The following is a 27419-nucleotide window of genomic DNA, read 5'->3' on the forward strand; positions in this document are numbered from 1 at the left end:
TTTTTTTTTTTTTTTTTTTTTTGTTTATCATGGTGATTCTGAATTCTCTATCTTATAGGCTGAGCAGTTCTTCTGTTACTTTGGTGATTTCTGGTGACTGATCTTTTTGTGGTGAATTTGTCCCCTTGGACTTGCTTGGGTATTTGTTTGTCTTCTTTTCTCTGCTATGTATTATCTACTACTATTATCTACTGTGTTATTGACTGGCATTATTTCTGGAAGTTTTTTCTGAGATGGTAGAGGGACATCCAGACACTTCAGTTGTAGAGGGTATTCTGTACCTTGTTTTGTTTCAGTATATCCTGTTTTTCCAGCACCTACTGTGTGGAATTATGACTGTCATCTCTGCAATTGACATTCAGGGGTCTCTTGTGGTGTTCATCTTCTAGTAATTTCTTGAGTCCTTGTGTCTGGAAGGTGCCTGTTGATCTTTGTAGCCTTCTGATGTCCCGGGATCCCTCTATACTTGAATGCAACCCCAGAGAGTGGAGTGCATTAGAAGGGTTGCAGCTGGGCCTGTGGTTGAGCCAGTCGGTGGTTTTATTTATTTTTGAGCACTGTGAGCCTTGCAAGGCAGTGCTTTACGGGTTCACACTTCTTCCTTGCGACTGCTGTTCAGTAACACCTTGAGTCCTAATTCTGCACACACCCCAGTTGTGTAGGCTGTCAGTCTTCCCTCTAGTCCTCCAGGGCTCTTTGTGTACACTCAGAGCAGTCACTCCCTGAGCAGTATGTCCTCACCATTTGGGGAAGTGTTAATGGGAATGTTTTGATTCAAATTGTTATTATTTCCATTTTATCTCAGGGGCTGTGTGAAATTGATGGACTCGCCATAGTGACTAATGCTGGTAAAAAGCTTCCAGGCCTATGCTGTGGAGTGGGTTAAAGGGTTGCCTGACTTGCAGCTGTGCCAGTCACCAGATCACCATATATTCTTCACCACCCCTAGGCTTTGTGTGCCCATTTGCTCAGTCTTAACTCCAGGCTCGGTTCTACTCACTGAGTCGAAGGAGCAGGAATGACCAGGGAACCTCTGTCTGCAGTTCAAGAGACTGGGCATTCCCCGGAATGATTGGAGTTGCAGGGATTCCATGATGATGTTGTTAGATTCATTTGGGGGGTTCAGACCTGGGGTGGAAGTCAGTGGCAGTGGCAGTTGAGTGAAAGCCAAGCTTCTTTCCAGGTTTTCCAGGCAGCGGGCCAAGGTGATCCCTCAGAAGCCTGAGGCAGGAAAGGGAATGCACTGCACATAGAGAGATCCAAGCATTGGTGTGATGGAGGGTCCAGGCGGTGGCCGCACTCCTGAGGTGGAGGTCCTGCTGTCCATCAGGACCTGAGCCCGAGAGCCAGCCTGGCCGCAAATCTCACGTATGGCCTGGCTCAGCTCTCGTGAGATTTGGCCCCCAAAGTGTCCCCGGAATGGCCAAGATGGCGGCCAGGTACCTCGTGGCCTGAGAATGGCCTGGGAAGTTCTCAAATGGAGACAGACCTGCAGCTCGTGGCTGACTGATCAGGCCAAGCCAGCTGCCCCAATCTGTCGGAATCTTGCAACATCTCGTGGGGCTGGGGAGAACTGGGCTTGGCAGGGGTGTCTATTGGAACTCCAGCACGAGAGCTGTTCCTCTGCTGGGCAGCTGCCCTCGCATCGTCCTCCCACGCCTTGTGTGGTATGTACATGGACAGGACAGGACCAGACGTCTTGGTTCAGCTGCGTGCATATGGGGGTGCGGCTAGGGTATGGAGATGCCACTTGGCAGCTCGGGTGGCTGTCGTGGAGGAAGCTGTGGGGCAAGCAGCCTGGCCAGCGAGGCAGATCCTGGTTCGGATCTTCAGCAAAGGTGCTGGTGGAGGCAGGGCTGTGGTATAGGCATGGCTGTGGGCGCAGCTGCGGGGCCAGTGCTGGTGGGGGCAGCGCTGAGAGGACTGGGGTGCCCCATTCATGTCCATCCAAGTGCTTTGACCTGGCCCGCTTTCCACCATCACCATTAGAGTCTTTGGAACTGAACCGCAGTGACTTCCCGTTTCTTCCCCAGGTTCTGAAGTCCTCCCCGTGGGTCAAATCCAATCACCTGTCCCAGAGGCATCCTGTAGGCCAGCTTCTGCATTGGATGAGGTTTGGAAGACTTTTTTTCTTTAGCTCTTCAACTCTCTCACTTTTAGAATGACAAGAGATAACCATTTGGGGAGTAGTGTGGCCAGGATTCATGAGCCAGACCTCATCCAACACGTCACCTCCTCCCCCAACCCCACCCTGCGGTCTGCTCTTTGGCCCTTGAAAGGTAATCTCTGACCACACGGGGGCAGCAAAGCTTCGCGTGGAGCCTCCTGGCAAGACCAGTGTCTTGCCAGGCTTTCCTCAGTGCCACAGCGCCCTGCCGGTGACCACAGATATACTTGCAGAGGGGCTACAGGTCCCGAGAAGACACGATGTGCAGGGGAGGGTCAGTGCGGGCTCCAGCAGACCCAGTGTGGGTTCCAGCCACCCGAGGAACACCAGGACCTCCTTGCAAACTGACCCAGAGATCATCCTCCAAGGGTCTGCAGTCAGTGAACATGCCAAGGAAGACCCAAGGAGTGAATGCCAAGCCTCTGAAAGGTGAGGATCACCCACACCAACAGCCATGGCACTGAACCAGAAGGCACAGGCCATGGGCACCCATGACTCCATGGTCACAAGTGGGCCTGGGATGCATCTGCACTCAAGTCAGCGGTGGCCGGACCGGACAGCTGCCCAGACTTTACCTGTCCGTAGTTCTCCGGGCAAGCCTGGTGCCCACAGCAGCCCCCAAGGCCAAGTGCACTGACAGCCCCCAAGCAAGAGGCCAAGCCATCTCTGTGAGAAGGCGCTAGGGAGCCTGCTCCCGGGAACACCATGACAGCCTCCTTCAGTCCCTCCTTCGCCAGGGTTCTCCCTCTCTGTGTGTCCCCCAGGACTCGGGCTCACACACTTGAGACCACCCACTCACGGCTCTACGCACCCAATGAATACACAAACACACAATCACATGCACAAACAGCCACACCTCGCCCATCAGGCCTTTTTCAGCAGGGTCTGCACAGGGCATCAGGAAACCTGAGCTAGTACTTCTGATGGTGTTGGTGGTCTGATATGTGCTTGGGCCCCACAGCCTGGCTGGAACCCAAGATGCACTCGCACTTGTCTTCCTTGCAGCAGCAGGCTTCCTTTTGTCCAGAGGTCAAGCCAAGAAGATGGCCTTGTGAAGGCAGGAGACAGGGAAGCTTCTCTGGCAAGGGGCAGACACACATACACAGCAAGTGCCCGATGGCCAGCCTGGCACGGTCGGATGTGCGTGGTGGGCTGACATCTTGCTTCTTATTGTTCAGGATTCACTTGGGGTTTTCAGAGGTGGGATGGAGTGCAGTGGCAGTGGCAGTGGCAGTGGTAGTGGAGTGTGCTGAGAGGACTCAGCAGAGGTAGGCTGAGAGAGTGGGGTGCAGAACAGGCAATTCCACTTCCACTGAAATCCACCACCACCAATGAGAACAGCAAGGAGACAGGAGAGGTTGGCTACACCATGGGGGACAGCACCCCAGGGCTGGGATCGAACTCAGGCAGGCCCAAGGTACTGGACCTGGTGTCCTCACTGGAGGACAGAAAGCCCTGCAGGGGCAGGCTGGCCCAGGCTGACTGTGGGGCACTTGCTGAGGCCCTCATTAATTTCTGCCTGATTGAAGAGCTTTGCAAGCCCACAGTGCAAGCCCTGTGCCTGCCATTAGCCAGTCTATCATAGGGCCTTCCCCAGTCACTGGGAATTGTGGCCAACCTGCACTCCCAGTAGACCACCTGTGGTTTCTCTGCCAGGGTGTGTCTGAGTCCAATTGCAGAGACTTATGTCATCTTGGCTGGTGGAGTGTGGCTGACGGTCCATGCCATGTGATGTGGTGTTTGGAGTGTGTGCAGATTCCTGCAGTTCTCTCCAGGACAGGTTTCTTCATGGTGCTGGCTGATCAGTGTTCGCGACCAGCTTCTGAGTCTCTCTGTCCGGGAGACAGAGGAACCCTTCTCTTAAAGGAGCAGGGCTCTGAGGGAAAAGGCCGGAGGAGTGGAGGACTCTTGGGTGGGCCTGAGCAGGCAGCCAGACCTGCCCCCAAGGGAAAGGTTTGTTGAGAGGGACCCCTGTGTGTGTGCAGGCTGGTGGTCTGCCTTACAGAGCTGCCTCCACAGAGGGAGTCCAGTGCGGAGAAGTCCCAGCATGGAGTCAGCCAGGCCGCTGTGCATTGGGGAGACTGGTCTGCCAGGAGCATCGGAAAACTCACAGGTGGCCAAAAGACTGCTGACCCGTGCCCATGCAGAGACAGCCCCCACATCATCCGCATCACCTGGGGAGCATCTCAGGCCTCTATGGAGTGGCCTGCTTGCTGCCGCTCTTGGACAAATAGGTGGACTGCTGAAGGGACACAGCTGGTTGGCAACATTTGCCCCAAGGCCCTCATCTCTGCATCTGGAGCCTCAGTTCTGTTCCTTTGACATTCCCTCCCGCAGCCTGCCTAGGAGGGCAGCCTGAGAACTGCTTGGGTCTTGGGCAAGGGGTAAGGCTAAATAAGGGTTTTGATTTCTCCGACTGGGTGGATGGTATTTTCTGTTCTTTCTGTCCCCACCTCTTTGCATGAGTGAGGTCAAGCTGGTAGGGGACCCACTTGGTGTTTACTAAAGCTTCCCTCCACAATGTGGCCGCCGGTAGCACAGGAAACCTGCAAATCCAGCCAGGCCCCGGGGGCCTAAGGCCTGGTCCCGAATCTCGAAAAAGGCCTGGCTCATCTCTCGCGAGATGGCTCAAGGTCTGGGACCCTGTGTCCAGGAAATGGCCTGGGGTTTCTCCCGTGGGGGCAGACCTGCAGCACACGTGGCTCACGGGCGTGCTAATCAGACCAAGCCAGCTGCCCCAATCTCACAGAATCTCCAGGCATCTCACGGGACCGGTCTCGGTCAGAGCTCCCCGCTAATCCATCACTGATTCAGCATAGTCAAGATGGCCTGGTGGTCTGGGGACTAAGCTTGCGGACTTAGATCCTCCCTGCCCATTGGACGACCCCTGATTAATGGCTGCAAATCCGCCTGTGGGTTCTGTGGATTATGCTGGTTGGGCCTGGATCCATGCTGCCTGTGGTGATACCGTTAATTAAGAGCTTCCCAGCTGTGCTGCATAGAATTCTGCTGGGTGGGCTGGGGGCACTGCCAGTGGCTGTTCCACTGCTAATTAAGCACTGCCAGTGGCTGTTCCACTGCTAATTAAGCACTCCCCTGCCGGCTGGGGGGGTCTGTGGTCTATGCAGTTGGGCCTGTAGCCTACTTAAACTCTCCCCAGCCAGCTCTGCGGCCTTGGACTACCATGGGTGTGCTGGGTCGGAGCTCCCGGCTGGTCCATCGCTTATTCAGCACAACAAAACGTGGCCTGGCAGTCCGGGAACTAAGCTTGTGGGCATGGGTCTTTCCTGCCTGTTGGGCGACCTCTGATTAATGACCCCAAATCTGCCTGGGGGTTCTGTGGATGGGCCTGGATCCATGCTGCCAGTGTAGAGACCGTTAATAAAGAGCTCCCCAGCCGGCTGTGCTGCATGAGAACTCTGCTGGGTGGGCTGGATGCAGTGTCACGAGCTGGTCCACTGCTGATTATGTGCTCCTTGCCGGCAGGTTGGTGGGGGGGGGGGTCTGTGTTCTATGCAGATTTTGCCTGAGGTAGCACCGCCTGTGGCAAGACAGCTGTGCAGCCTGGGCTCTATGCTGAGTGGGCTGGGGACAGAGCATCCTGCTGGTCCACTGCTGATTCAGAGCAACCCAAGCTGGCCGGCAGTCCAGGGACTAAGTGTGCGGGCTTGGGTCTCCCCTGCCAGTTTTGCGACCCATGATTTAGTCCTCCAAAGCCGCCTGGGTGTTCTGTGGACTATTCTGCTTGGGCCTGGGGCAGTGCTGCCTGTGGCCAGACTATTAATTAAGCACTCCCCAGCCCGCTTATGCTGCCGGGGTCAGCTGTTCCACTGCTGGTTAATCACTCCCCCTGCTGGCTGCAGGGGTCTGTGGTCTGCGTAGATTGGGCCTGATGCAGCACCACATGTTGTAATTAATCTCTCCCCAGCTATATGTGCGGCCTGGGGACTATACTGCGTGGGCTGGGAGCGGAGCTACCAGCTGTTCCACTGCTGATTCCAGTGCTCCCAAGCTGGCCTGGCTGTGTTTTGACTAAGCTTGAGGGTGTAGGTACACCCTCCAGTTGGGTGACCACTGTTTAAATGCTCCCCAGCCGTCTCGGGTGTCTGTGATCTATGCTGCTTGGGAATGGTGTCGCGCCACCTGTGGCGAGACCGCTAATTAAGCGCAGCCCATCAGGATCTGCGGACTGCGGACTACGCTGTGTGGGCTGTGAGCGGAGCTACAGGCTGGTAAACAGCTGATTATGAGCGCCCAAGTTGGCCTGCGGTCCGGTGACTAACCTTACGGGCTTGGGTCTTCCCTGCCACTTGGGCAACCGTTTATTAAGTGCTCCAAAGTCGCTTGGGTGTTCTTTGGACAGACTTGTTGGGCCTGGTTCCGTGCTGCCTGTAGCGAGACCGTTAATTAAGAGCTCCCCAGCTGGTTCTGCTGCATAGAACTCTGCTGGGTGGGCTGGGGGCAGAGCCAGCGGCTGGACCACGGCTGATTAAGTGCTCCCCTGTCGGCTGGTGGTGTGTGTGGTCTATGCAGGTTGTGCCTTAGGCCTCACGGCCTGTGGTAAGACCCCTAATGAATCGCTCCCCAGACAGCTGTGTGACCTGAGCTCTATGCTGGGTGGGCTGGGAGTGGAGCATCCGGCTGGTCCACTGCTGATTCAGCGCACCCAACTGTCCTGGCTGTCCAGTGACTAAGCTTGCGGGCCTGGGTCCACCCTGCCAGTTTGGCAACCCTTGGCTAAGTTCTCCAAAGTTGCCTGGGGGTTCTATGGACTATGCTGCTTGGGCCTGATGCAGCGCCGCATATTTTGAGACCACTAATTAATCGCTCCCCCAGCTAGATGTGCGGCCTAGGGACTATGCTGTGTGGGCGGTTCCAACACTAATTCGGCCCTCCCAAGCCAGCTGGGGTGTCCAGGGAATATGCTGGTTGGGCTTCGTCCCTTGTTGCTGTGCTCCTACCAGTTGCTGAGAGAATGTTTATACTACATGAACTGTATTGAAAAGACCATTTAGACCATTTGTCTGCTACCTAAGTGCTCCCTACCAGGCTGGAAGGCCCAGGGATTATGCTGGGTGGAGTGGGGCCAGGCTGATTTTTGTGGGGCCGCTAATTAAGCACTTCCCTGCCTGCTGTGTGGTCTAGGGACTATGCTGTGTGGCTTGGGGAGGAGCTATTGGCTGGTCCACTGCTGATGAGTGGCTCCCCAGCAGCTGGGCGGTTGGGGATGAAGCACAGAGGGCCTCTGGGTATACTACCAATTTGTAGACCCCGGAATAAGCACTCCCCAAAGGATGGTGGTCCCAGGATTATGCTAGTTGGGCTTGGGTCCCACCTATGGTTGTCAGACCACTGATTAATCGAACCAAAGCAGGCTTTGGGGTTCAGAGTTTATGTTGGTAGGGTGTGGGTCCCGCCTTGGGATTTTAGACCGCTTATTAAGCGCTCCCAAGCCGGGTGGTATGTCCAGGGATGATGCTGGCTGGGGTTCTAGGCAGGCTGCCTTTTGGGCCACCACTGACTTGGCCATACTCAGCCAGATATGCGGCCTGGGGGCGGAGATCTTGACTGGTCCACCGCTGATTAAGTGCTCCCCTGCCAGCTGGGGGGGGGGTCTGTGGTCTCTGCAGATTGGGCCTAGAGCAACGCTACCTGTGTTGAGACCCCTACTTAAACACTCCCCAGCCAGCTCTGAGGCCTGGTGACTACCATGGGTGAGCTGGGTTGGAGCTCCTGGCTGGTCCATCGCTGATTCAGCACACCCAAGATGGCCTGGCAGTCCAGGGACTAAGCTTGTGGGATAGGGTCCTCCCTGCATGTGGGGCGACCTGTTTAATGGCTCCAAATCCGCCTGGGAGTTCTGTGGACTATGCTGGTTGGGCCTGGATACATGATGCCTATGGCGAGATCATTAATTAAGAGCTCCCCAGCCAGCTGTACTGCATGGGAACTCTGAGAGGTGGGCTGGGGGCAGAGCCTGCTGCCCGTGGTGAAGGGGTCTCTGTTCTATGCTGATTGTGCCTGAGGCAGCGCTGCCTGTGGCAAGACCACTAATGAATCACTCCCCAGACAGCTGTGCAGCCTGGGCTCTATGCCAGGTGGGCTGCGGGCATAGCTACCAGCTGTTCCACTGCTGATTAAGTGCTCCCAAGCTGGCCTGGCTGTCTTGTGACTTAGCTTGCAGGTTTGGGTCCACCCTGCCAGTTGGGCAACCACTGTATAAGCGCTCCCCAGCCGGCTGGGGTGTCTGGGGACTATGCTGCTTGGGAATGAGTGTCGTGCCGCCTGTGGTGAGACCACTAATTAAGCGCAGTCCATAAAGGTCTGCAGACTGGGGACTATGCTGGGTGGCCTGTGAGCTGAGCTACCCATTGGTCCACCGCTGATTATGCACTCAAGTTGGCCTGTGGTCTGGTGATTAAGCTTGCAGGCTTGGGTCCTCCCTGCCACTTGGATGACTTCTTATTAAGTGCTCCAAAGTCACCTGGGTGTTCTTTGGACACTGCTGTTTGGGCCTGGTTCCTTGCTGCCTGTAGCGAGACCATTAATTAAGTGCTGCCCAGCCACCTGTGCTGCCCAGACGCCTGTGCTGCCTGAGGTGGTCTGGGGACGCAGGCACAGGCTGATCCACCGCAGATTAAGCGCTCCCGTGCCGGCTGGGGGGTGGTGTGTGTTCTATGCATATTGGGCCTGGGGCAGCATCGCCTGTGCTGAAACCTCTAATTAATTAATCCCCAGCTATCTGTGAGGCCTGAGGACTACACCAGGTCAGTTGGGACGGAACACCGGCTGGTCCACCACTGATACCCAAGCTGCTCTTGCTGTCTGGTGACTAAGCTTGTGGGCTCAAGTCCGCACTGCCAGTTATGAGACTGCTGATTAAGTGATCCAAGGCCGCCTGGGGGTCCTGTGTGCTATACTGGTTTGTCCTGGGGACGTGCTGCCTGTGGCAAGACCATTAATTAAGCGCTCCCCAGCCACCTGTGCTGCCTGGGGATTTTGCTGAGTGGGCTGTGGGAGGAGCCACTGGTTGGTCAAACTCTGATTAAGCCTCCCCTGCCAGCTGGGGGGTGTGGTCTATGCAGATTGGGCCTGAGGCAGCGCTGCCTGTGGCAAGACCCCTAATTAATGGCTCCACAGAAAGCTGTGCAGCCTGGGCTCTCTGCTGGGTGGGCTGGGAGAGGAGCATCTGGCTGGTCCACCGCTGATTAAGCTGGCCTGGCTGTCTGGTGACTAAGCTTGCTGGATGCAGTCCACCTTGCCAGTTAGGCGACCACAGTTTAAGTGTTCCCCAGCCATCTGGGTTGCCTGTGTACTATGCTGGTTGGGCCTGGGGCCACGCGCCTGTGGTGAGAGAGCTAAGTTAGTTCAGTCCCGCAGGCTGTCTGGATTGGGGACTATGCTGGTTGGGCTGGGGTTGGAGCTACTGGCTTGTCCACCGCTGATTACGTACTTCCAACCTGGCCTGTCTGTACAGTGTCTAAGGTTGCAGGCTTCTGCCTATTGGCAACAGCTGATTAAGCACTCTCAAGCCGGCTGTGGGCTCTGTGGACTATGCTGATTGTGCCTGGTACCGTGACACCAATCCAGGGGCATGTTGCCTGTGGCAAGACCGCTAATTAAGCATTCCCCTTCCTGCTGTGCATTCTAGGGACTATGTGGTGTTGGCTATGGCCAGACTACTGGCTGGTCCACCCACCGCTGAGTAATCGCTCCCCAAACAGCTGGGCGGTCTGGGCACTAAGAAAGGCTCCACTCACTGATCTGAGCCATACGCCTTCACTCCAGGGCTTTAGTGTGGGGCAAAGCGGCTCCTGCAGCCCGCAGAACTTCCAGGCACCTACGTTTTCCCCAATCGCCGATTCCCCCTCAGTTATCTACCTTCTAGTGAGTCCAGGGTGTTTTTGTTTGGGTTGAAACTTGCAGTAAGTAAGTCTATAGTTTTCAGTCCTCAATTGTTATGCAGGCCTGGACGCAGTGATCTTGGCGTCTTTACCCTACCGCCATCTTCCGGAAGTCTCCTCCGTCATTTAGACTTTTATTGGGATGGCATTAAGTCTCTATATCGCTTTTGGTAGGATGGACATTTTGATGATGTTAATTCTCCCGATCCATGAGCAGGGAATGTTTTTCCATTTCATGGTGTCTCCTTGAATTTTTACAGTGTTTTGTAATTTTCTTTGTATAGTTATTTTGCCTCTTTTGTTAGTTTGACTCCCAGGTATTTTATTCTTTTTTGTTTTAATTGACAAGGTGATGCTTTTTATTATTAATATTATTTCTGCTTCTTCTTATTGGCTGTTTGTGTTTTGATTTTATAACCTGCGAAGTTTGCTAAACTAGTTGATTTTTTTGATTAGTTTCTCTGTTAAGTTTTTAGGGTGTTCCATGTAAATTAACATATAATCTGCAAATAAGGACAGTTTTACTTCTTTCCCTGCTTGGATTCCTTGTATATCTTTTTCCTGTCTTATTGCTCTGGCTAGAACATCCAATGTTATGTTGAAGAGCAGTGGCGATATTGGACACCCTTGTCTTGTTCCTGATCTCAAAGGAATGGCTTTCAGCTTTTCTCCATTGAGGATAATATTGACTGTGGGTTTATCATATATGGCTTTTATGATGTTAAGGTATGTTCCTTCTATTCCGAGGATTTCAAGGGCCTTAAACATAAGTGGGTGTTAAACCATGTTGAATGCCTTCTCCGCATCTATTGATAGGATTATGTGGTTTTTATTTTTCTGTCGGTTGATGTGATGGATTACATTGATTGATTTTCTGATGTTGAACCATCCTTGTGCTCCTGGGATAAAGCCCACTTGGTCGTGGTGTATTAGTCTTTTAATGTTAGCTAAGATTTTGTTGAGGATTTTTGCATCGGTGTTCATTAGGGAGATTGGTCTGAAGTTTTCTTTTTTTGTGTTTTCTTTGTTAGGTTTTGGTATTAGTGTGATGTTGGCTTCATAGAACGTTTGTGGTAGTTTTCCTTCTTTTTCTATTTTTTGGATAAGTCTGTGTAGAATAGGCACTAGTTCTTTTCTGAATGTTCTGTAAATTTCATTTGTAAATCCATCTGGTCCTGGGCTTTTATTTTTTATTTTGATTACTTCTTCTATTTCCTTGCTTGTAATTGGCCTGTTTAGTTGTTATATTTCTTCTTTATCTAGCTTTGGGTGATTGTAGAGTTCTAGCAATTTGTCCATTTCTCTGAAATTGTCAAACCTGTTTGCATATTGTTGTTCATAGTATCCTCTGATTATTCTTCTGATATCTGCTGGATCTGTTGGTAGTTTTCCTTTTTTCTTTATGATTCTGGTTATTTGTACTTTCTCTTGTTTCTTCTTTGTGAGTCTGGCTAGTGGCCTGTCTATCTTGTTTATTTTTTCAAAGAACCGACTTTTGGTTTCATTGATTTTTTTTTTGGACTGTTTTCCTAACTTCCATTTCATTTATTTCTGATTTGACTTTTATTATTTCCTGTCTTCTACTGGCTTTTGGTTTATTTTGTTGTTCTTTTTCCAGTTCTTTAAGGTGGGGGATTAGGTTGCTTCTTTGAGTTACTTTTTGTTTCTTGTGCCACTTTTAGTGTGGACGCTAGGTTCAAGGGATGCATGATCAGACTGAGAAGCACTCAATGATGCCTGACTCTCCTGTGGATGTGAAGGCCCAATCGAGGCTGACACCACTCACAATGCTACATCCCCCTACAACTCAAGGTGCCCTGAGGACCAGTTCATTTATGCCGACCACACTCACTAACGGCACCAGCCATTCACCCACAGCCATTCACCATCACTACCCAGCAGCTTCTGCAATGGGCCTTCCTCTTCTTCCTTCTCTTCTCTGACTAATCAATAGCTGCCCCCAACCTGTGTTTCCAGGCAGCTCAGTAAGCTGAAGTGGTTCCGTACCACCCTGCAGCAGTTTGGCAATGACATTTCACCAGAGATCGAAGAAAGAGTCCACACCCTGGTTCTTAGATTGGTGAATTCTTCTTTGACAATTGAAGAATTTCATTCCAAACTGCAAGAAGCTACTAACTTCCCACTGCGACCTTTCATCATCCCATTTTTGAAGGGCAACTTGTCCCTGATGCAGTGTGAACTCCTCCATTTTGCAAGGCTGGCAAAACACAACTCTGCCCAGTACCTCACCCAGCATAAACAGCTGCTTCTGGATGCCAGCACCACCACACCTGTTGACTCTTCAGAGCTGTTTCTCGATGTGAACAAAAATGGGAAGAACGAGCTCCAGACAGAACCAAAAAAAATGACTTTGACAGAGCCTTTGTACTCAGAACATCCAAGGAAGTGATCATGCACCATTAGCCCAGGCCAGCGTTACAGTCCAAATAACGGCTTATCCTACCAGCCCAACAGCCTGCCTCACCCCACCCCACCACCACCTCTGCATTACCGTTTGGATGATATGGCCATTGCCCACTACTACATGGTCTCCTATCAACACCCCAGCCACAGGGACCTCAGGGACAGAAACAGACCTATGGAGTTGCATGGCACAGGTCAAGAAGAGATGATTGATCACAGACTAACAGACAGAATGGGCAGAGGAATGGAAAAATCTTGACCATCTGTTAAATTGCATAATGGGCAATCTTTCACTGTACTAAGGCGATGTCAGGATGCAGACCGGGAGGAATAGAATTACTGGATCTGGTAGTACAGCAATGCTGAGGACTTAAAAAAAAAAGGTGGCATGGCCCTCCCTGGTGGTGCAGCGGGTTAAAGCACTGCACTGGGGATCTTAAGCCACTTCCACATGTGTTCGATCCCCGCCTGCCCCAAAGAAGATCCACATGGCGTGGCAGACCTCTCCTGACCTGCCCACTGCTCCCCTCAGCAGTGTATTTCGTCGATATGCCTGTTCTGCTCCCCACTCTATCCCTGGTGAATCCTCTCACCCTCCGCATCTCTGGCCTGTACCCCAGTTCTGTAGGAATAAATAAATAAATCTTTTAAAAAAAAAAAAAGGTGGCAGCAGTAGCAGCAGCCACTCCAGGCAGCAGAGTCTTGTCAACCCTGACCCAGTTGCATTAGATGCACATTGGTAATTTCTTCACAGGACTGCTTCTGGATACGTGCCAAAGTAGATCTGGAAGAAAGCTGAAGAGACGGTCAATGAGGTGAAGTGCCAGGTGATGACCAAGCTTCAGAAGGCCATGTCAGAAGCCAAGAGGAAAGCCCATGACATGATCACGATGGAGCGTGCCAAGATGGAGTGCATAGTTGCTGAGGCCATGTGGCAGGCAGCGGAGGATGCGCTGGATGTCATCAATCAGCAGGAGGATTTGAATGAGAGCTTCTGGAATTGTGGTCGTAAAGCAAGTGAAACCTGCAGTGGCTATAACACAGCCTGATACTGTGGCTCATTTTGCTAGCACAAAGACTGGGAAAAGAGGCCCCTCCCTGGTGGTGCAGCGGGTTAAAGCACTACACTAAGAAACTTAAGCCACTTCTGCATGAGTTTGATCCCCACCTGCCCCGGAGGAGATCCACATGGCGTGGCAGACCTCTCCTGACCCGCCCGCTGCTCCCCTCAGCAGTGTACTTCATCGATCTGCCTGTTCTGCTCCCCACTCTGTCTCTGTTGAATCTCTCACCCTCCACATCTCTGGCCTGTACCCCAGTTCTCTATGAATAAATAAATAAATCTTTAAAAAAAAAAAAAGACTGGGAAAAGAACCACCACATCTGTGGACAGACCCTACAGGCCCACCAGCATGGGAACACACCTGCTGTTAGCTCCTCCATTATTCCCAACAGTGGGGCTGGGAGCCAGATGGACACACCACCAGCAGCCACCCCGAGATCTACCACCCCGGGGATACCTTCCATCATAGAGACAACCTCCCATTAGACTTGAGCTCAGAACTGTCAAAAGAAAAGACAACACAACCAACAAGAAACCAATTCCTGATCTTTTTGTGGTGAATTTTTCCCCTGTGTACTTGCTTGGGTATTTGTTCATCTTCTTTTCTCTGTCATGTATTTTCTAGTACTTTCTATTTGCTGAGACATGGTGTTGTTTATATTGACCAGCATTTTATCTGGATGTTCTTCCAGGATGGCTGAGGAACTTTCAAACACTTCTGTTGTGGAGGATATTCTGAATTGTGCTTTGTTTCAATATATCCTATTTTCCACCCCCACTGTGTGGAATTGTGTCTGTCATCTCAGCCAGTAACAGTCAGGGTTTTTTTGTGGTGTTCATCTTCTTCCAGTAACACGTTTTGTCCTTGTCTCTGGAAGGTACCTGTTGATCTTTGTAGCCTTTGTAATGTCCTGGGTTCCCTTTATGTTTGATGTGCCCTTGGGGGATGGGGTGCCTTAGAAGTTTTTTAGGTCTTCTGGAGTTGGGCCTGTGGTTGAGTTGGTTGCTGATTTTGTTTACTTTCTGAGCACTGTGAGACTTTCTGGCTCACAAGTTTTCAGGCCTCTGCTGTGGGGGTGGGGGATGCAGGGCTGCAGGGAGTGCTAGAAGGGCTGCAAATCTCCCAGCTGAGCAGGCTGCCAGTCTTCTGTCTAAGCTTCCAAAGCTCTTTGTGCCTACTCCAAACAGTCTCTCCCTGAGCAGTCTTACCCCACTTTTGTGGTCCTCTCACAAAGCCAAGTTGTTTCTCTTTAACGCCAGGTTTTACCGCAGTTTTTATGGGTAGATGGGGTAAGAAGGTAGACCCATAGCAAGTCTCCCTGCCTGAAGCACTTCCTAGAGCCTCTCTATGCAAGGATGTGCCTATGGTGGGTCGGGAGGAGTTTTGAAATTGTTGCAGTTTCCCAAGGTTGGGCCTCAGGTTGAGTCCTATCTAACTAGTTTCCCACCACACACACCCTTTTACATCCCAGGCTTTGTAAGTCTTGCTGACCACACCTTAAAAATGGTGCCAAAACCTGACCATGCCTTAATGTCGCCTAGTCTTAGTTCTCTGCTATGGGAGCTGGAGTTGCAGAGTGCTGGGAGTGATCCAGTTGCCAGTTCCTCCTCTCCACCTCCTCGGCTCTATGTGCCCACTTCGAGCAGTTCTTTCCTCACAGTTCTTCCCCATTCACCGAGCTGAGTTGTTTCAGTTTATATCCAAGTCTTCTGCTGGCCAGGGCAAAGATCAGAAGCCTCCCTCTGCAGCACTTCCTAGTGCCTGGGCGCTTCTGGATCGGAGCTCCCCTATAGAGTTCCCCAATGTTGAGTCTCCCTCAGTTATCTTCAAAGCTTCTAGTAAGTCCAGGGTGCTCTCATTTGGTTTGAGACTCATAGTAAATCTACAGTCTGTTTTTAATCTTATAATCCTGTGTGAGCTTGGATGTAATGATTTTGGCATCTTCACTCTGTAATCATTAATTGCAATTACATAAGGAACATAAAATGTATCTATTATCTAGATTTTGTAATTTTGCATAGAGTTTGTACCTCCAGCATGATTCAACATTTTTGCCCCCATCATTGTTTCCAGTCTGATGGATGCTGACATTTTTTTCTCAGCAAAAGATTATGATAATATACAGAAGTTTTAAATCACATTATTATATCTAGTTTGTCAAGATTAGGAACATAAAAATATATTTGTCATCTAGATTTTGTATTTTCATAAAGTGTATGCTCAACCATGACTCAGCAATTTTTCCCCAAGCACTGTTTCCACATTCATGGAGCACAAGAGTTTTTACACTGCCAAAGAAAATAACAATAAGAGATGTGAGAAATTATTTTTGTACTAGATACTTATGACATCTCTATAATTTTGACTTTATAATTTTACATAGAGTGTAGGCCTCTATTGTGACTCAGCATTTTTGCCCTAATCTCTATTTCCTGGTTTAGGGAGGACAAGTGTTTTTGGGTCACTGAAGAGAATAATAATGCACGGATGTGAGAAATTACATTATTGTACATAGCTTTTGAGATAAGGAACATAAAAATGTATCTATCATCTAGACTTTGTAATTTATGTAGATTGTGTGCCACCAAGCATGATGTGGCAGTTTTTACACAAGCACTGTTTCCAGGCATATGGAGTATTGGTGTTTCTACTCATCAGGAGAGAATGATAATATACAGAAACGAGAAATCACATTATTGTACCTACTTTATTGATATAAGAATTATAATATGTTAATCATCTAAACTTTGTACTTTAACACTGAGTGTCTGACTCCAGCATGAATCAGAATTTTTGTCCCCAAGTACTGTATCCAGATGGAGCACAGATGTTTTTAAAAAGCAGAACTAATAATAATATACGTAAATGAGAAATTATTGTACCTAGTTTAATGAGGTAAGGAACAAAATATGTATCTTTTATCTTGATTTTTTACATTCACAAAGAGTGTATGGTACCAGCATGATTCAACATTTTTGTCCCAACCACTCTTTCCAGGCTTATTGAGCACACATTTTTTTATAAAGCAGAATATTAATGAAGTGAGATGTCACTTTATTGTACGTCTTTAAATAAGGTACATAAAAAAGTTTACTTTCATCTATAGGGTAATTTCACATAGAGCATGTGCCTCCAGTGTGACTCATCGTTATTGTAGACTCAGTACTTTTTCTAGAATTATGGAGAACTGGCATTTTTAATCAGCAGAAGAGAGTGATAATACACAGAACTGAGATTCACAACATTGTACCTCTTCTGTTGATATCAGGAACATAAAACTGCATCAATCATACACTTTGTACTTTCACATACTTTCATATGCCTCCAGAATAACTCAACACTTTTGTCCCAAATACTGTTTCCAGCACAAGGTTTTTTAATCAGCAGAAGATGACACAAGCTATGTAACATCTATCGACTGACAAATTCCGGATAGATTGGGAAAAGCTCTGAAAAATCAGAATTTCTACTGCTAACTTATGTTATGACCTCCCTTTTTTGTAGAATCATAATATCAAAATATTCTGAGCAACCATCAATTTACAACTGGATTGTCTTAGCCTCATAAGTTGGCAAGCTGCCCCAGGGTGAGAAATTCCTCTGTCTCCTGAAGCCCCAGGAGAGATAAAACCCCAGGACATAAAAACTCCTGAGAAGCCTCCTTGGTTTCTTTAAATTAAAAAAAGCAGGCCTCAGATAAGACTTCTAGGGCATAAGGACTCATGGACAATTTTTAACATTATTTACACAGGTGTTGCTTAATACACAACTGTACAACTTTCTCTTAATTTACTCCTTTTTAAAACAAGCACTAACTAATCTCTGCTAGCCTTAAATTAGCCATTTGCTTTTCTTTAGACAATCAATGATAACACTGCTAACACAATTTATTATTTCCCTAAAACCCCTAGTAACATTTTGCTAAGGAGCTCATCCTTTCCCAGACCCTTCTTCCCTTGAGTTATAGCTAAATATCTGTATACATGGCAATTATCACAAAATGTATAATTTAGTATACCATAAAATGGTAAGAAAAAAATGCTTTGTTCTCCTTGTCCTTGACAATGTTTATGACAATTTATGGCCATCTCTCATTAACTTACCCTATGCATTATTGCAATTAACTACTTGTTACATAGTGTAAATAAAGACCTGCTGAGGGAATGAGCAGGAAGACTTGCACCCAACCCTGACTCCCATGTTTTCCTTATGCTCACTCCCCTTTCCCCTTTTGGAATCTTTGCTCGCTGATGCCTTTCCAACTTAGGGCCCTGCCTGTCTCGCCTCCAAACACTCTGGACACCTCGATAGTTAGGGCAGGTTTAACTTAGTTTCTTGAGAAAACTAACATACATTTATCTCTCAAATACATATTGCACTTCTAGAGTGTGGACTAGTTATCAGAGTGAATCAGAAAACTCACCAAAATCACTATTAGGAGCTATTTGAGTACACGTGATTTTTCTATCCAGAGGAGAATGATAAAACAGAATGGAGAAATCCCTGTATTTTACTTAAATGCTTGATAAAATTAACAATTTTATGTATCTCTTATCTAAACATTGCACTTTCACTGTTATGATTACTTTTCAGAGTAAACCAGCATGCTAGCACAAAAGCACTGTTTGGATCTGTTTGAGCACAATTGAGTTTTATCCCCAGAAGTGAATGATTTAATGGAGAAGTGAGAAATCTGTGCTAACCTTAGTTTTGAGAAACTAATGTATACGTGCACCTCTTATCTAAACATTGCACTTTCAGAGTTAGGACTTGTTTTCAGAGTGAATCAACATTTCCCAAAAAGTACTGTTTAGAGCTATTTAAACACAAGTGATTTTGCTCACCAGAAAAGAATAATAAACATAGAATTTGGAAAGTCTGTGTTTTACTTATTTTCTTGAGAGACAAATATGTGCATCTATTGCACTTTCAGAGTTTGGAGTTGTTTTCAGAATAATCAGCAAGTTCACAAAATCATAATTTGGAGGTTTTAGAGTGCCAGTGAGTTTTCTCATGAGAAAATAATGATAAAAGAATGGAGAAATAAATGTGTTTTATTTAGTTTCTTTGAGAAAACCAACATATATTTATATCTATTATCTAAATATTGGCTGTGTTTGAAGAAGTTTGGACACAAGTGATTTTTCTACCCAGAAGAAAATAATAACACACACAAATGAGAAATATCATAGTTTTTCATAGTTTCTTGAGAAAAGTAATATATAAATTAATTTCCCATCTAAACTCAGGTTTAGGACTTGTTTCAAAGACATACAGCAAATTCTCCCAAAAGTTCACAAGGTTTAGAGAAGTTTGAACACAAGCGAGTTTTATTACCAAAACAGAATGATAAAACACAAAACTGAAATTTGTGCTTATTTTCTTGATGAAAGCACAATATGTATGTCTTTCATCTAAAATTCCACTTTCATTGTTAGGACTTGTTGTCATAGAAATTCATCAAGTTTGCCCAAAAGAATTCTTTGGAGCAGTCTGAGCACAAATGTGTTTTCTCCCCCAAAGAGAATGATAAAACACAGAAGTCAGAAATCTGTGTTTTACTTAGTTTCTTGAGGAAAGTAAATTATATGTGTATTTCTCATCTAATATTGCACTTTCATTGTTAGGACTTGTTTTCATATAAATTCAGCAAATTCTCCCAAAAGCACTGGTTGTAACAATTTTAGCACAAATCAGTTTTCTCCCAGGAAGAGAATGATAAAACCCAAAAGTGAGAAATTTCTGTGTTTTACTTGTTTCTTGAGGAAAGTAAAATAAAAGTGTATTTCCCAGATAAACATAGCATTTTATGTGTTCAGAGAAATTCAGAAAGTTTTCCCAAAAGTTCTGCTTGCAGTGGTTTGAAACAAAGCAGAAATTTCTTGGAAAAAGTAATATATATTTATATTTCTCACAAAATATTGAAATTTCAAAGTTAGGACTGGTATTCAGAGAAAATCAGCAAGTCCAAAAGATCCGGCAAGATTGTGGCAGAGTGAAGACACTGAAATCACTATGTCCAAGATTACATAGGAATATAACACTAAAAACAGACTGTAGACTTACATACTGCGAGTTTCAACCCAAATGAGAACACTCTTGTCTCAATAGAAGGAAGATAACTGAGGAAAACTCAGCTATTAGGGAGCTCCAATAGGGGAGCTCTGATCTGGGAGTTCCCAGGCGCCCAGGTACTAGGAAGTGCCTCAGATGAGAGGCTTGCAGCTCTTTGGCCCCACTAAAGCCCTGGAGGTAAAAAGTGAGAACTCAGCTTGGTGAGTAGAATCCTAAGCTGTGAGGAAAGACTGCTCAGAGTGGGTACATAGATCCCTGGAGGTGAGGAGGAAGAAATAGAGACTGGGGCATCTGGGTGGCTTGCAGCCCTTCCAGCGCTCCCTACATCCCCTGCCCCCCACAGCAGAGGCCTAGAGGCTTGTGCACCATAAAGGCGGGGCCTAGCAAGGTTCACAAAGCCCCTGAGCTAAAAGGGGGGAAAATCCGATTAACTGAATCAACAACAGGCCTAAAACTGGGAAACTGCAACAATTCTAACATTCCCCCAACCCTCCATGGACACATCTTAGGAAGTGCCTCAGACGGGAGACTTGCTACCAGTCTATCTGCATACCACATTTACCCATGTTTACCCACATTTAACTCCACGTAAAGCCCTGGAGTTAAAGAGAGACAACTCAACTCTTTAAATGGACCCCCAAGTGATAGGGAAAGACTGCTCAGGGAGAGACTGCTTGGAGTGGCACATAGATCCCTGGAGGTGTGGAGGGCAGCCTTCACAGCTGGGAGGCTTACAGCTCCCTGCATCCCCCACTCCCACAGCAGAGGCCTGAAAACTTGTGAGGTGGAAAGGCACTGCCCTGCAAGGATCACAGTGCTTAGAAAGTAAACAAAACCAGGGACTGGCTCAACCAGAGTCCCAGCTGCAGGGAGACCTACAGCACTTCTAACTTGCCCCACCACCCTCAGCGCATAGAGGGAACCCATGATATTAGAAGACAACAAAGATCAACAGGACTTTCCAGAGACTAGGACTCAATGTGTTACTGGAAGAAGCTGAAAAACACAAGAGACCCATGACTGTTATTTGTTGAGATGACAGGCAGAATTCTACACAGTGGGGGCTGGAAAAACAGAAGATATTGAAACAAAGCACAGGTCAGAATATACCACATAACTGAAGTGTCTGGAAGTCCCAGGGCCACTCGAGAAAGAACATCCAGAAAAAATGCCAGTTAATAATAGCAATGCCATGTCTCAATGAATAGAAAGTATTAGAAAATACACGACAAGGAAAGGAAGACAAATACCCAAGCAGGTCCACAGGGGAAAAATTCACCAGAAAAAGATCAGTCACTAGAAATCACAAAGACATAGAAGAACTGCTCAGCCTTCCAGATAGAGAATACAAAATCAACATGACAAACAAAAAGAAGATAAGAAGGAAAAATGATATGAGGCAAGCCATCAAGTAGTTGAAGAATGCAAACAAGGAATCGAAGAATGCAAAAGAGGAAATGAATGAAAGAATGAAAAAGAAAAAAACTATATGAGACAAGCAATTAACTAATTGAAGAAAGAAAAAGAGGCCTTAAAAAAGAAAATGGAAGAAATGCAGGAGAAGAAACGGCCACATGAGAAGATAAAGAATGCTGGGGAAACATAATAGATGAAATGGAAGAATGAATCCGTACCCTCAGAGACACAGAAATAAAGAGAATTAAAACAGAAAAAGAAAGAGAAGCAAAAAGGAAAAGGAATGAAGAAATACTTAAAGAGCTATCTGACACCAAGAGGAAAGGAAATATCAGAGTCATAGATATTGCAGAAGATGAAGAGAAAGGCCAAGGAATTGAGAAAATATTCAGAGATAATAGAAGAGAACTTCCCTAATATGAAGAAGATTAAAGTAGACATACAAGAAGCAAAAGGAATACCAAGCTACCATGATGACAGGAGAAATACAGCAAGGCACATCATAGTAAAACTACCAAGAATACAAGACAAGGAAAAGATCATGAGAATGATAAGAGGGAAGAAACAAATAACCTATAAAGGGAAATAGATCAGGCTGACATCAGACCTCCGAAGAAACACTACAGGCAAGAAGAGAGTGGAGGGATATACTTGACAAACTCCAAAGCATTAAATGCCAAACAAGAATACTATACCCTGCAAAGCTCTCCTTCCTCTATGAAGAAAGAATAAGGACATTTTCAGATGAACTGAAACTCCACAATTTTGTCATGACTAAAACCCACTCCAAAAACTACTACAAGAATCTCTCAAACCAAATCCAAAGAAGAATAAACAAGAACAGCTCAAAACAGGAATAAAAACACAAAAGGGGGCCTTCCCTGGTGGTGCAGCCAGTTAAAGCACAGCACTAAGAATCTAAAACCACTTCAGCATGAGTTCCATCCCCACCTTGGAGGTGATCCACATGGCATGGCAGGCCTCTCCTGGCTGGCCCACTGCTCCCCTCAGCAGTGTACTTCTTCAGTTAATCTTTTCTGTTCCCCACTCTGTATCTGGTGAATCCTCTCACTGCCCCTGCACCTCTAGCCTGTATCCCCTTTCCACATGCATAAATAAATCTTCTTTTAAAATCCCCCAAAATGTCAAATATAGGTGCCAGAATATCAACATTATCTCTAAATTTAAATGGCTTAAACTCATCAATAAAAAGACACAGAGTTGCAGGATGGATTCAAAAACAGAACCCAATGTTCTGCTGTCTGCAGGAAACACATCTACAAAAGATAAAAATAGATTAAAAATAAAAGGATGGAAAACAACCTTACAAGCAAATGGACCAAAAATGAAGTCAGGAGCCACTATACTTATACCAGACAAAATAGACTTCAAACTAAAGATGGTCAAAAGAGTCACAGAAGGCTACGTATGATTAAGGGGACAATAAAACAAGAAGATATAACAACCATTAAATACATGCACAAAATGAAGGAGCACCAAAATATAACAGGAAACTATTGTCATCTATGAAAATGTATATCAGAGAAAATACATACAGAGTAGGAGACTTCAAAATGCCACTCTCAACAATGGACAGATCAACAAGACAAAAAATAAGCAGACACTAAAGCTCTGGACAACATGGGTCCAACAGACATCTATGGAATACTGCTCCCCAGAAAATCTGAGTACACATTTTTCTCAAATCCGCATGATCATTCTCTAGGATTGACCATAAAATGGGTCACAAGATAAATATCAATAGATACAGTAAGATAGAAATCATACCATTTTCTCTGGCCATGAAGGGATAAAACTAGAAATAAGCCATGTAAAGAAGGCAAGAAGCCCACCTACAGCATGGAGAGGACCATTGGATCAATGAAGAGATCAAAGAAGAAACTAAAAAATACCTTGAGAAAAATGACAATAACTGCACAAGTCTCCAAAACTTATGGGACACATTAAAAGTAGGTATAAGTGGAAAATATATTCCAATACAGGCTCACATACAGAAACAAGAAATAACTCAAAGAAACAACCTAATCTACTACCTTAAAGAATTGGAGAAAGAACAACAAAATAACCCAAAAGCCAGTAGAAGACATGAGATAATAAAAGTCAAATCAGAAATGAATGAAACGGAAGTTAGGAAAACAATTCAAAAAATCAATGAAACCAAAAGTTTGTTCTTCAAAAACATAAACAGAATAGACAGGCCACTAGCCATGCTCACAAAGAAAAAAAAAAAACAAGAGAAAGCACAAATAAACAGGATTATAAATGAAAGAAGAGAAATCACAACAGATGCAGCAGAAATCAAAAGAATAATCAGAGAATACTATGGACATCTATATGCAAACAAGTTAGACAATTTTGCAGAAATGGACAAATTCCTACAACTCTACAACCACCCAAACCTAGAACAACTAAACAGGCCACTTACAAGCAAGTAAATTGAAGAAGTAATCAACCCCCCCCCCAAAAAAATAGCTTAAGATTTACAAATGAATTTTACCAAATGTTCAGAAAAGAACTAGAGCCTATTCTACATAGACTCATCCAAAAAAATTGAAAAAGAAGGAAACCTACCACATAGTTTCTATGAAACCAACATCACACTAATACCAAAACCTAACAAAGAAAATACAAAAACAGAAAACTTCAGACCAATCTCCCTAATTAACACTGATGCAAAAATCCTCAACAAAATATTAGCCAACAAACTCCAACAATGCATTAAAAGAATAATACACCATAACCAAGTGGGCTTTATCCCAGGAGCACAAGAATGTAATCCCTCACAACCGACAGAAGAATAAAAAAGATGCGGAGAAGGTATTCGACAAAGTTCAACACTCATTTATGTTTAAGGCTCTCAAATCCTCGGATTATCTCCCAATAAAGATTTGATTACAAAAATATACAAAGAACTGATGAAACTCAACAAAAATAAACAACCCAATCAAAATATGTGAAGAAGAGCTAAAAAGACTTCTCCAAAGAGGAAATGCTTGGCCAGAAAGCATATGAAAAAAAATGTTCGACATCACTTGTAATAGGGGAAATACAAATTAAAACCACAATGAGGTGCCACTTCACACCAGTGAGAATGGCACATCTTAATACAACTAGCAACAACAAATGTTGGTGAGAATATGGAGAAATAGGAACTCTCCTGCACTGCTGGTGGGAATGCAAGCTAGTATAGCAGTTCTTCAAACTGCTAAACATGTATCTTCCATATAACCCAGAAATTCCACTCTGATGTATCTACCCAAAAGACACTAAAACACTGATTCAAAAAGATACCTGCACCCCCATATTTATTGTTGCATTATTCACAATTGGAAAGACATGGAAACAACCCAATTCCCAAAAGTGGATGACTGGATTAAAAAGATGTGGTACAATGAAATTTCACAATGGAATACTACTCAGCAAGTAAAAAAAACACATGCCTTTTGAAGTAACATGGATGGAGCTGGAAAGGATCATGCTTATTGAAATAAGCCAGAAATAAAAGGAAAAATACCAGATGGTTTCACTCATAGCAGGAGTATAATGGACCAGACAAGAATATAATAATAATGATGAACAGCTATATATCAGAGATATTTGATGGGGTTGGGGGGGGATGGGATCAAAAAGAGTTGGGGAAGCAAAATGCACTGGACTATGGTGATGGCACATGGGTGATTTTGTTATGGGAAGCCCACGAGGATTACAACTGAGATGGAAAAATGCACAAAATGATGTTAAAATAAACTATTATATTACTTTTTTAAAATCAGGAAGTTCTCCCAAAAGAACTGTTTGGAGCTGTTTGAACACTAATGAGTCTTTTTTCCCAGTGGATAATGATAAAACACCAGAAGTCAGAAAGCTCTGTGTTTTACTTAACTTCTTGAGAAAAGTAACATGTAGGTGTATTTTCATATAAACATTAGATTCCACTTTTGGAGTTCAGACTTGTTTCAGAGAGATTCAGCTAGTTCTTCTAGAAAGCACTGCTTGGAGTATTTTGAGGACAAATGAATTTTCTTCCCAGAAGAGATTGATAAAGCACAGAAGTGAGAAATCTCCGTGTTTTACTTTGTTTCTTGGGGAAAAAAAAACCATATATGTATCTCATCTAAACATTGCACTTTCAGAATTGTCTTGTTTTCTCAGTGAACCAGCATATACCCCAAAAGCACTGTGTGAATATTTGAGCACATGTGAGTTTTCTAAACAGGAGTGAACGACAAAACAGAGAAGTAAGAAATCTCTGTGTTTAACTTAGTTTCTTGAGAAAACTAACATATATGTATCTATAACCTAAACATTGCAATTTCAGTGTTAGGCCTGTTTTCAGAGTCAATCAGCTTGTTTGTTCAAAAGCACTGTTGGATCTCTTTGAACAGGAGTTTTATCAGCAGAAGTAAAAGATAAACCAGAATTGAGAAATCTCTGTGTTTCAATATTTTCTTGAGATAAGTAACCTATATGTGTATCTTTAATCTAAACATTGCACTATCAGAGTTTGGCCGGTTTTCAAAGGGAATGTATCATACATTCGTTAGCATTGTATGAGCAAAGTGCATTTTCTCACCACAAGAGAACGATAAAACTTAGATGTAGGAAATTTCTATCTTTTACATAGTTTCTTAGAAAACTTTGCACTTTTAAAGGGTGGACTTGTTTTCAGTGTGAATCAACAAATTTTTCCAAAAGCATATTTTGTATTTGTATGAGCAGTGTGTTTTCTATCATGAGGAGAATAATAAAACTTAGAAGTGGGAAATCTGTGTTTTACTTACTTTGTTGAGAAAACTAACATATATATGAATGTATCATGCAAATATTGCACTTTCCATTTTGGGCTTGTTTTCAGAGTTAATCTTCAAGTTTGCTAAAATTACTGTTTGGAGCTGTTTGAGCACAAGTGATTTTTCTCACCAGAAGAATCTGATAAAACAGAAGTGGGAACTCAGTGTTTTGCTTAGTTTCTTGAGAAATTAAATCTGTATCTATCATCTAAACCTTGCACTTTCAGAGTTTGGACCTGTTTTCAGAGTAATTGGCAGTTTGCCCAAAAGAATTCTGGAGCTATATAAGCAAAGTTAATTTTCACCAGAAGAGAATGTTAAAGCAAAATACCTAGAAATCGCTGTGTTTTACTTCGTTTCTTGAGCAAATTAACATAGATGTGTTTCTCTCATCTAAACTTTGCACTTTCAGAGTATGGACTTAAATTTAGAGTGAAACTGCAAGTATGCCAAAATATCTGTTTGGAGACAGTATACACTTAGAAGTGCAAATCTCTGTGTTTTACTTACTTTCTTGAGAAAACTAATGTGTGTGTGTATCGTGTACCTAAACATTGCACTTTTAGATTCAAGACTTGTTTCAGAGTAAATCAGCATGTTCGTCCAAAAGCACTATTTGAATCTATTTGAACATATGTGAGTTTTCTCAGCAGAAGTGAATAATAAAACTTAGAAGTGGAAAATATCTGTGTTTGACCTAGCTTCTTGATAAAAATACATATATTGTATCTCTCATCTAAACTTTGCATTTTATGAGTTTGAATGTTTTTCAGAATGAATCTGTAAGTTCGCCAAAAGCACTGTTTGTATTTGTAAAACACAAGTAAGTTTTCCCTTCAGAAATGAAGGATAAAACAGAGGTGCAAAATAACTGTGTTTAACTTAGTTTCTTGAGAAAACTAACGTATATGTATATCTCTCATCTACACATTTCCTTTTCTGAGTTGTGACTTGTATTCAGATGAATCAGCATGTTTCCCAAAATTACAATTTGGAGCTGTTTGAGCACAAATGATTTTTCTCACCAGAATAGAATGATAAAGCACAGAAGTTGGAAATCTCTGTGAGAGGACCTCAGGCAGTGGGGAGGCACTGTTAAGGGAGGGATTGTATGGACTAAACAAAAAGAGCCCTGAAAGCTCAGAGGGAAGACTGGCAGCCTGCTCAGCTGGCACTCCCCGGAACTCCTGCAGGGAGGGGAAGATCCCACTCCCACAACAGAGGCCCAAAGATTTGTGAGCCAGAAAGGCTCACAGTACTTAGAGTGTAAACAAAGCCAGCCACCAACTCAGCCAAAGGACCAGCCCCAGGGAGACCTACAACACTTCTAATTCATCATAACCACCACGGGCACATCACGCATAGAGAGCACCTGGGACATCCGAAGGCTACAAAGATCAACAGACACCTTCCATAAACACGGACTCAGTGTGTTACTACTAGAAGAGGCTGAACAACACAAGAGACCCCTGACTGTTACCAGCTGAGACAACAGACACAATTACACACAGTGGGGGCTGGGAAAAACAACACAACTCAGAATACCCTCCACAACTGA

The 27419-nt window shown here is 45.3% G+C and overlaps 1 pseudogene; it reads left to right on the top strand.

Moving 5' to 3' along the window:
• Positions 1-11786: 11786 nt before the first annotated feature.
• LOC101622443 lies at positions 11787-15242 on the top strand (annotated as a pseudogene).
• Positions 15243-27419: the final 12177 nt, after the last annotated feature.

Source organism: Condylura cristata, unplaced genomic scaffold (assembly GCF_000260355.1).
Source record: "Condylura cristata isolate star-nosed mole 26May11 unplaced genomic scaffold, ConCri1.0 scaffold00031, whole genome shotgun sequence".
NCBI lineage: Eukaryota > Metazoa > Chordata > Mammalia > Eulipotyphla > Talpidae > Condylura > Condylura cristata.